This window comes from Phocoena sinus, chromosome 3, assembly GCF_008692025.1.
Source record: "Phocoena sinus isolate mPhoSin1 chromosome 3, mPhoSin1.pri, whole genome shotgun sequence".
Classification (NCBI taxonomy): Eukaryota; Metazoa; Chordata; class Mammalia; order Artiodactyla; family Phocoenidae; genus Phocoena; species Phocoena sinus.
In genome coordinates this window covers 17,507,405-17,517,586 of record NC_045765.1, presented here as the reverse complement: position 1 = coordinate 17,517,586, position 10,182 = coordinate 17,507,405, and the positions used below count along the sequence as shown (strand labels likewise).

The following is a 10,182-nucleotide window of genomic DNA, read 5'->3' as shown; positions in this document are numbered from 1 at the left end:
CCAGCTGGCTACTGGCCCTCCTCTTGCATTTCCCCTGAACCTGCTGGTTCCAATGGTAATTAACAATCTAAATCAGGGACAATTACCACCCCCACGACCTCTGCTGGTCACACTTGCACCTTCCAGGGGGCTATTCCAATGCTTTAACCTGACTCCACCATACAACTGGACGTGAGGGGTGGGGGCATGCTATGTTAAATTGCACAAATGGCTTTTGTTTCACATGTCCCAAGATATAGTTACACCAGGTATCCTGCCTCTTCTATAGAGATAAATTGTATCTACAACCTTACTCACTGGTGCCCTGTTTCAAATTATGGCCCCATACCCCTAAACAACACAGAAGGGGAATGTGAGTGGTGGAAAGGAAATGTCGTATCCACCTGGTCAATCCAATTCAACCCACCTGTGGGATTCTTTGCTGTCGAGTGCAACCCTCTGATGGTACCAGCAGGATCATGCATGACCGTCTTGTTAAAAATATCATAGAGCTAGGGCTTCCCTGGTGGCGCAGTGGTTGAGAGTTCGCCTGCCGATGCAGGGGATACGGGTTCATGCCCCGGTCCGGGAAGATCCCACGTACCGCGGAACGGCTGGGCCCGTGAGCCATGGCCGCTGAGCCTGCGCGTCTGGAGCCTGTGCTCCGCAGCGGGAGAGGCCACAACAGTGAGAGGCCCGCGTACCGCAAAAAAAAAAAATAAAATAAAAAAAAATCATAGCGCTTTATATGCTTAATTATCAACATAATGGTCTGCTGTCCCCTAATTATTCAAGTACTAACAACAGTTATCTCCTTCAAGGACTGTCCGCTCTTAACAACTGTGAGACAGACATCCAGGTCTGCATCCCTGAAGTGTTTGTTTTCCTCTGCAGATACCCAAACCAGTATGTGTTATGAAATTATGGCCAGGCCCTGTCCTTTTTCCAACCGAGCTATGGCCTATAAATGCATTGATAATGTCCACTTCATAGGAGAGTACACTCTAGGGACTATAGGAATATGAGGGATTTTTAAAATCTATAACAGGACCACTCCAGCTCACCACTGAACCCAGAGAGCACTAGGAATGATCTTAGCAGGGGCAGGGCTGGCCATAGGACTGGCAGCTCTATGGGGAGCCTTTACCTATCATGAAACAACACCAAGTAATCTCACCAGACAGCTTGGTTATATGATGGAACAGACAGGTCAAGCCTTAACAGGACATAAAACCTCTCTTCTTTCTTTGGCTAATGTAGTTCTTGACAGTCATCTAACTCTTGACTATCTTCTGGCAGAACAAGGTGGAGTTTGTACAATAACTAATACTTCTGCTGCACCTGGATCAATGCAACACGACAGGTAGAAGTTAATATTAAGGAAATATACACCCAAGCAGAATGGTTTCACAGTTTTGGCAGGGGCGATATTGCCTCTACTGTCTGGTCAACAGTTAAGGAAGCCCTCCCAAAGTTAATCTGGTTCCTTCCCTTCCTAGGCCCTTTAGTGGCTATTGTTGTTCTCTTTTTTGGCCCTTGTTTGTTTAACCTTTTGGTTAAGTTTGTGTCTTCTAGGCTCCAACAATTTCAAGTAAGGCTCATGATGGCTCAAGGAATTCAACCTATTCCAGCAGAGGGCAGCCTAAATCCTACACTTCCTTGGAACAGTCAGCGAGGGACTTCTACACCTCTAGGTTAGGGTAGGGTCTGTGCCCCCTGTCCAGCAGGAAGAAATTTCAGAAGAGACCTTTGGCTCCTTTAACATAGGAGGTAGATGGGCCCCAGGCTGAGCAGTTGGAGCTTGTCAGGCTGAGCAATTAGTGCTCCCCCTGATATATCAAGAAAAAGTTAACAGCAGGAGCAGAGAGGAACTAAGCTCTGCTGGAGTAGAAAAATAAGATGACCACATCTTTCATTCTTGAGGCCTAGAATGCTCCCCAACTGCACATGCGCAGAAAAGTTTCCTCAGGGGTCAAAAAGAGAGGGGGCACTAGCCCATAATATGTCTCATCAACCTCCCAGAGACCCTCCCACTGGAATCCATCTTGGCTAAAAGATGCGTGTGCACATCGGGGAGAGCCTTGAGTCAGTTCAGATATGGGCAGCAAGCAAGGTGATTGGCCAAAGGGAACAAAGAAGACTGCCCCTACATAAATGATTAAGCCACCCCTTTAGTGCACTCCTCATTAGCAAGGACACCCACACTCTTCTCTGAGTGTGTAGCTCCACTTTGCTTCTGTCCTAAATAAACTGCTTCTTTGTGTGCTCTCCCACACATACTGTGCTTCTGATAAACTCCGTGCCTATTTTACAACCTCAGTCACTTTGTAAAATAATTTTTTCAAAGAAGACAAGAGCCAGGGCTCTGCTTCTAGCCACTAGTCCCTGGTGGTCTTGCAGTTAGGATTCCTGGTTTTCACCCAGGTGGCCCAGGTTTGAGTCTCCGGTAGGGAACTAAGATCTCACTTCAAGCCGCCACACACTGCTGTCACCCCAAGATCACTTTAACCCTTATGAATAAGGGGCGTAGAATCCCTCAGGGGGGAATGAGACAGGCTGGGACCTAAAACTTGGGACCTGGGACCCTTTGCTGCAGTGTTTGCACCTGGACAAACCCCCTCAAGCAACAAAATACAAAGAAAGTATAAGGGACTATAAATAACTGCGTGTGCAAGGACAGCTGGGGCAAATTATGAATAACTAATAACAAGAACCCAACTGCCACTTTTGAGGAACCAGGAGCAAAAGCAGGGTGCTGCGCATGCACCCTGCACACAGCACCACCAAGAGGGTGGGCAGACCACCTAAGACACCCCGGACTTCCCTGGTGGTGCAGTGGTTGGGAATCCACCTGCCAATGCAGAGGACACGGGTTCGAGCTCTGGTCCGGGAGGATCCCACATGCTGTGGAGCAGCTGAGCCTGTGCACCACGGCTGCTAAGCCTGCACTCTGGAGCCCGTGAGCCACAGCTGCTGAGGCCCGTGCACCTAGAGCCTGTGCTGCACATGGGAGAGGCCACTGCAATGAGAAGCCCGCTCGCCACAACTGGAGGGAGCCCGCGCGCAGCAGTGAAGACCCAACACAGCCAAAAATAAATAAATAATGTATATTTAAAAAAAAGAGAGACCCCCACCCTCACCCCATACAAGGAACCAGCTCACCCCTACCTCAAAGAGCGAGCAAGGGAACTTGTTACTTGTTTTTGTTCCCTCCTGCTGCAACACTGAGTCCCAATAAAGCCTTGCCTGAATTTCTTGCCTGGCCTCTTACCAATTTCTGTTGATTAAGGGGTCCAGGAACCTGGTTGGTAACAAGGTCTCTAAGGAAAGACCAGTGGAGGAATGAGGTGAGCCTTTAGGGCTGCCAAACTCTCACTGTGCCAGAGACACCCATCAGCATCTGGAGAAGGACTCCTGCTTAGAACCATGTTTTGAAATGCATAAATAAAGTATGTTGCATTACAAAAAGACTACTAACATTGAAACACAAATATCAAAATATAAAAACATACAAATTTGTGATATAGAAATACCTGTGACTCTTTACTCATTATAGAACAGACATTATAAGTAATGCCTCTGGATTAATAAATACCAGAAACATGAGGCAGTAGTGAGTATATAACTGCTATTTTGAAGTGTCTGCAACACCTGTAGTGAGTATGAAAATACCTGTGATTTCTGTTTGACAGTCGCAAACACTGCTAATTCTGATGGACTTTGCTGCCTCCATCCATAATTGAAGGAAATTCCAAGTTTCAGTTAGAGGTTAGTGAAAATGATTTCTTTTCTCAGCTCTTGGATGGCACCAATTCTGGATCCTTGGACCACAGGTGAAGAAGCTCCGTGAAGATGGATGGAAGGACTGGCCACCTCCAAGTGCTATCCCAGCAACTCTAGAGGAAGGCAAAATGAGCTGAGAGCTGGCATGTAATCCCAACACAAAAGGGCATTTTCACTCTGTGGGAAGCAAGAACAGAGGAGGAAGGGCCCACAGCCTGAGGTCTGGCGAGAAAGCAGAACTTTTCTGTGCCCACTGGGCTCCATCCTTCCTAGCTGGGGGCCAGAGTTGCTGTCTCCAGGCACAAGCAGCTGAACCATTAGCAGGGTAAGAGGCAGAACTCACCTGCTTGGAAGTGCCCAGAGGGAGTCTGGGTTGCAGGCAGGCCCCAAGGAATTCATAACTGCAGGGGCACAAAGAGCAGTGGAAAACTGGCCCAGAGCCAGGCAACCCCCGTTTCAAAGGGAAAAGTTGGGAGTCCAGAGGCTACAGTGAGGGACAAGCTAAAGCCTGCCAGTTCTGGGTCAGCAGGGCCTATAGGCGCACCCACCCCTCCCAGCAGTGGACAGAATGAATGCATGCATGCATGCCAGAATTAATGAATCAAGGGACAGTAGGCCTTCCCTCACTGTGATGTCACTTCCGCAGGCCCAGGGTGACGTCACCCCCTTAGGCTTCTCTCTTTCCATGACTGCCTCACCTTTAGCCCCTTCTGGTGGTAGCATCGGCTTTCATTTGGGATATCCCTTCCCTCCCTCAGCATACAACCCTGGCAGATCAGTCAGGCATGGTGCTGACCCATTCTCAGCCAAGTGGTGGGTGTGTATCTCTGAGTGGATGTGTGGCACAGAGGACTCTCTCCTGGAATTCCGAAGGGGCACTGGGGAGAAGGTACAGAAAGGCAGCCTGGCAGTTGGCAAGGTGGTGGGATCTGGAAAGACTACCCTGAGTCTCCACTGCCTGCACCCCTATAGCTGCCCAACTCCAGCCATCAGTTTTGGTGCGTGGCCCCCACCAGCTTACTTACCCTTGCCCCATCTCCCACTCTTCATCACTCCAGGCCTCACACTTTCCAAAGTCAATCACCACCCTTCTCCCTCACCCTGGCCCTGGACAGTCCCATTTCTGACAGAGGCCCTATATTCACCAGATGTCAGGGCAGAATTCTGTCCCCTTCCCAGGCCTCCCCTTTCCTGCTCCTCCCCAAAGCCAGAGTGTGGAGGGGGAGGGGACGCAGATGAACTTCCCAAATTTACAGCACTGACAGACCACCTCCTTAACTTTTACTGTTTAATAATTTTTCTTAAATCAATTTACTTTTAAACTTAAATATGCATTTAGAAAAAAATTTAAACCCTTTGTATCATAGTCCAAATGAAAAACCATTATCCCTGCCACAAATAAAAGATGTCTGTGAAAACATAAGAACACAAAACAAGACAGTTTACTCCAGAAAGCTCAGACAGCCCAGTCTGTTAACAAAGTCCATTATCAAGTAGAGAGCAGTACCACTGTGTCAGTGTTGGAATCTGGTCTGCAGGAAAACTGAGGCCACTCATTTAATCAGGCCCCAGAGTCAAGCCCTCTCAGCCACTGGCCCTGCCTCACATGCTCCTGGCATAAATACCTCTGCAGAGGTGAATGCCCAGAACCTACCACACTCCCAGGCTTCCATCCTGCCGCCCTGGGCTGGATGAGGAAGATAAATCCCCAGCATCTCCCGGTCTGAACCCACCCAAGAGGCCTCTCCCACTAGCCCCCCCAACCCCCAACCGAGGCCTTACAGCCAATGCTGGGAACCAGGACTCTTAGGAATAGTGCCCAAGCAGGGAAATGGCAAGGGCACTCCCCCAAGTGCTTGCCCAGAGCCTGAGTTAGACGAATCCCTTTCTTGCTTGCACCCTCCTGGTTCCACAGAGCACTGGGAAAAGCCTGCAATTAGTACAGGTATGAAGGTGTAAGCGTCCTGTGGTCAGGGAGAGGAGGTGCTTGGCCCAGCCCCCATCACCTGGCAGTTCCTCTGCCTCCAGCCCTCCCTCTCCTGGCACCCGGGAGACCAGCCCCACCCTGGGCTGGTGACTGAGCCAACACCCACACACACTGGCCCTTTTACTCCTGAAAACAGCCCACTTGCCCCATTTCGCAGAGCAGGAATGGCTCCTGGTCCTCAGCATGCCTTTATCCAGTAGAGTAGAGAAAGTAACCCCCAAAGGGAGGGGGAGTGAAGTGCCCGTAGGCATCAGTGCAGGAAGCCACCACTCTGCCTTCTCCCAGCTGGAGGCAATGCCAGCTCCAGCCACATCTCTCTCCATCCTGAGGAAGGAGACAGATGGACCCCAGGCTGAGCAGCTGGAATCTGTCCCCTGTGGACAGATGCCGGGGAAAAAAGATAAGGAGACCATATATTTCTCATTCTTGAGGTCAAGGAGACCTCCCCGACTATACATGTGCAGAACGGTTCCTCAGGGGTCAGAGAAGGGAGGGGGCACCAGACCATAATATGCCCTGTCAACTTCTCAGACACCCTTGCACTGGAATCCATCTTAGCTAAAAGATGTGTGCACACAGGGGAGGACCCTGAGCCAGACCAAATATGGACTCAGAGCCAGACAAAGCAAGATGATTGGCCAGAGGAAACCCGGAAGAACTGCCCCCATGTAAGTGACTTAAACTACCCCAAGAGCGTACAACTCTTTCTCTGAGCCCGCCTGTGTGTCTATCCACATGTAATTTTTGTCTTAATAAACACTTTACTTGTTTCGCTACTTTCTGTCTCTTTGCTGGATTTCTTCTCCAGAGCAGATAAAAAGCCAGGGCCCTACCCCTAGCTACTAATTCCTGGTGGTCTAATGGCTAGGATTCAGCGCTTTCACCATCACAGCCCAGGTTCAATCCATGGTTGGGGAACTGATATCCTACTTCAAGCCACCGCAGGCCACGGCCACCCCACAGCCACCTGAGATCACTCCCACTGTTACCAATCAGGGCTTTTGGCTTTCCTTAATCAACAGAAATTGATAAGAGGCCAGAGAAGAAATTCAGGCAAGGCTCTATTGGAGCCCCTGCTGGAGCTAGGAAGAGTGAAAACAAGTAACAGGTTTCCTTGCTCACTCCCCAAGGCAGGGCAAGCTAGTTCCTTATATGGTGTGATGGTAGGGGTGTGTCCAGGGGGTCGGGCAGAAGGGGTGGGTTAGGTGATCTGCCCACCCACTTGGTGGTGGTGTGTGCAGGGGGCATGCACAGTACCCTGCTTTTGCTCCCCACACCCTGTTTCTGCCCCAGCTCTTCAGAAGTGGCAGCTGGGTTTTTGGCCTTTTGTATCTTGTTGTCCATAATTTGCCCCAACTGCACATACAGGCAGTTATTTTTAGTCCCTTATAGTTTCGTTGTATTTTGTTGCTGGAGGAGACGTTTGTCCAGGTGCAAGCATTGTAGCACTGCAGCAAAGGGTCCCAGGTCCCAGGTCCCAGCCTGCCTCATTCACCCTTGAGAGACTCTACACCCTTATTCTTAAAGGGGTAAGGGGCTAAAGGTCTCTTCTTCTGAAACTTCTTCCTGCTGGACAGGAGCCACAGATCCTACCCTACCGCAGAGGTATAGAAGTCCCTCGCTGACTGTACCAAGGACCTGTAGGGACCTGGGCCACTCTCTGCTGAAATGGTTTAAATTCCTTGAGACATCATGAGGCTTACATGAAGTTGTCGGAGCCTAGAAGATACAAACTTAACCAAAAGGTTAATTAAACAAACAAGGGCTAAAAAGGAGAACAACAGCCTAGAAAGGGAAGAAACCAGGTTAACATTGGGAGGGCTTCCTTAACTGTTGACTAGACAGGGGAAGTGATATCGTCTTTGCCAAAATTATGAAGCCATTCTGCTTGGGTGTATATTTTTGTTAATCTCAGGGTTAAAGTTTGACATGTTTCTCTATTTTTAGAATGGAAGGTCTGGACCTGTTGGTCCCAGGTCTCCTTTTTGGACCAAAAAGTCTTAGTCACAGATTTACAACAATAGGGAAGACAACAAAACACTAGATGAAATATAGCATAAATTAGTATGACTGAAAAGAGAAGGGTTATGAGAAAATGAAAACCTCCCACCAGAAAGTTTTTATACCTTGTGGGATCCAAGAGAACAAACTAGAGTACCAGTTTTCAATTTCCCTGCCCATACTGAATAGTGAGGATTGTTGGTTAATTGTACTACTTTTGGGTTTTGAACTGCTTCTATGATATGTAAAATCTCAGCCCCATATTTTACAGGGGATTTTTTTGCATTTGAAAGTCCTTTTTATTTTTTCAGATAGCTGCATGGGCATGTAAAACAAGGAAGCCTGTGTATATATTTACAATTTTTCCTTCCCCTAAAGTTACGGTTCAGGTTAGGGCTATCAGTTCAGCTCTCCGGGCCAAAGTGTTGGGTAGCAAAGGTTTTGCTTCTATAACACTAGGGGTGCTCACAATAGCATACTCTGCTCTCCTGGCTCCATCTTTAATGAAACTACTGCCATCAGTAAACCATTCTTCCTCAGGGTTTTCTATGGCCTGCTCTGTTAGATCAGGCCTACAGGCATAAAACTGGTTGAGGGTTTCGAGGCAGGAATATGTTAGTTTTGGGCTTTCATCAGGCATCAGTGTAGCCGAGTTGAGGGTATGGCAAGTTTTGAGGGTTACCTCTAAGGAGTCAAGGAGTAAAGACTGGTATTTAGTAAAGCAGCCTCCAGTTAGCCAATGTTAGCCTTTAATCTCCAGAATCCCTTGTACTTGATGAGGGGTCTGGACTTCCAGGGGCTGTCCAAAGGTGAGCTTGTTAGTTTCTTCCACTAATAAAGCAGTGGTGGCTACTGCCTGGAGGCAACCAGGCCAACCTCAGGCAGTGGAATCTAGTTGTTTGGAAAAATAGCCTATAGGCTGAGGAACGTCTCCTAGCTTCTGTATAAGGACCCCCAGAGCTATCCCTTGCTTTTCAGCCACCTACAAAATGAATGGCTTTTTTAAATTGGGGAGGTGTGCTCATCCCTTCTTACAAGAACACCATAATCACAACTAACTGCTGAACAACCATTGACAAAAAAACCCGCTGGAACCTACCAAAAAGATACCCTACGTCCAAGACAAAGAAGAAGCCACAACGAGATGGTACGAGGGGCACAATCATGATAAAATCAAATCCCATACCTTCCAGAAGACTGACCCACATCTGGAAAACAATTATACCACAGAAGTTCTCCCACTGGAGTGAAAGTTCTGAGCCCCACATCAGGCTTCCCCAGCATGGAGGTCCAGAAACGGGAAGAGGAGTCCCCAGAGAATCTGGTTTTGGAGGGCAGTGGGATTTGATTGCAGGACTTCCAAAGGACTGGGAGAAACAGAAACTCCACTCTTGGAGGGCACACACAAAGTCTCAGGTGCATTAGGACCCAGGGGAAAAAGCAGTGACTGCATAAAAGACTGGGTCAGACCTACCTGCTAGTATTGGAGAGTCTCCTGAAGAGGCAGGGGGTGACTGTGGCTCACTGCAGGAACAAAGACACTGGCAGCAGCAGTTCTGGGAAGTACTCATTGGCGTGAGCCCTCCTGGAGGCCACCATCAGCCCGACCAAACAGCCTGTAGGCTCCAGTGCTAGGTTGTGTCAGGCCAAACAACCAACACAGCCCCACCCATCAGCAGACAAGCAGATTAAAGTTTTACTGAGTACAATACTGCCCACCAGAGGGACAAGACCCAGCTCCACCCACCACCAGTCCCTCCCATCAGGAAGCTTGCACAAGCCTCTTAGATGGCCTCATCCACAGAGGGCAGACAGCAGAAGCAAGAAGAACTACAATCCTGCAGCCTGTGGAATGGAAACTATAATCACAGGAAGTTAGACAAAATGAAATGGCAGAGGAATATGTCCCAGATGAAGGAACAAGATAAAACCCCAGAAAAACAACTAAGTGAAGTGGAGGCAGGTAACCTTCCAGAAAAAGAATTCAGAATAACTATAGTGAAGATGATCCAGGATCTCAGAAAAAGAATGGAGGCAAGGATCAAGAAGATGCAAGAAATGTTTAACAAAGACCTAGAAGAACTAAAGAACAAACAGAGATGAACAATATAATAAGTGAAATGAAAAATACACTAGAAGGAATCAATAGCAGAATAACTGAGGCAGAAGAATGAATAAGTTACCTGAAAAACAGAATGGTAGAAATCACTGCCGCAGAACAGAATAAAGAAAAAAGAATGAAAAGAAATGAAGACAGTCTAAGAGACTAGAAGGAATCAATAGCAGGATAACTGAGGCAAAAAACAGATAAGTGACCTGGAAAACAGAATGGTGGTAATCACTGCCACAGAACAGAATAAGGAAAAAAGAATGAAAAGAAATGAAGACAGCCTAAGAGACCTCTGGGACAACATTAAACACACCAACATTCA

At 48.1% G+C, this 10,182-nt stretch overlaps 1 long non-coding RNA gene across 1 annotated transcript in view; it reads right to left on the bottom strand.

The window, feature by feature from the left end:
- Nucleotides 1-3,636: 3,636 nt before the first annotated feature.
- Nucleotides 3,637-10,182, bottom strand: part of LOC116751715 — a 20,257-nt gene continuing 13,711 nt past the window's right edge. Inside the window, exon 3 of the long non-coding RNA XR_004349322.1 lies at nt 3,637-3,875. This is a non-coding gene — a long non-coding RNA (uncharacterized LOC116751715). The remainder of the gene's footprint in view (nt 3,876-10,182) is intronic.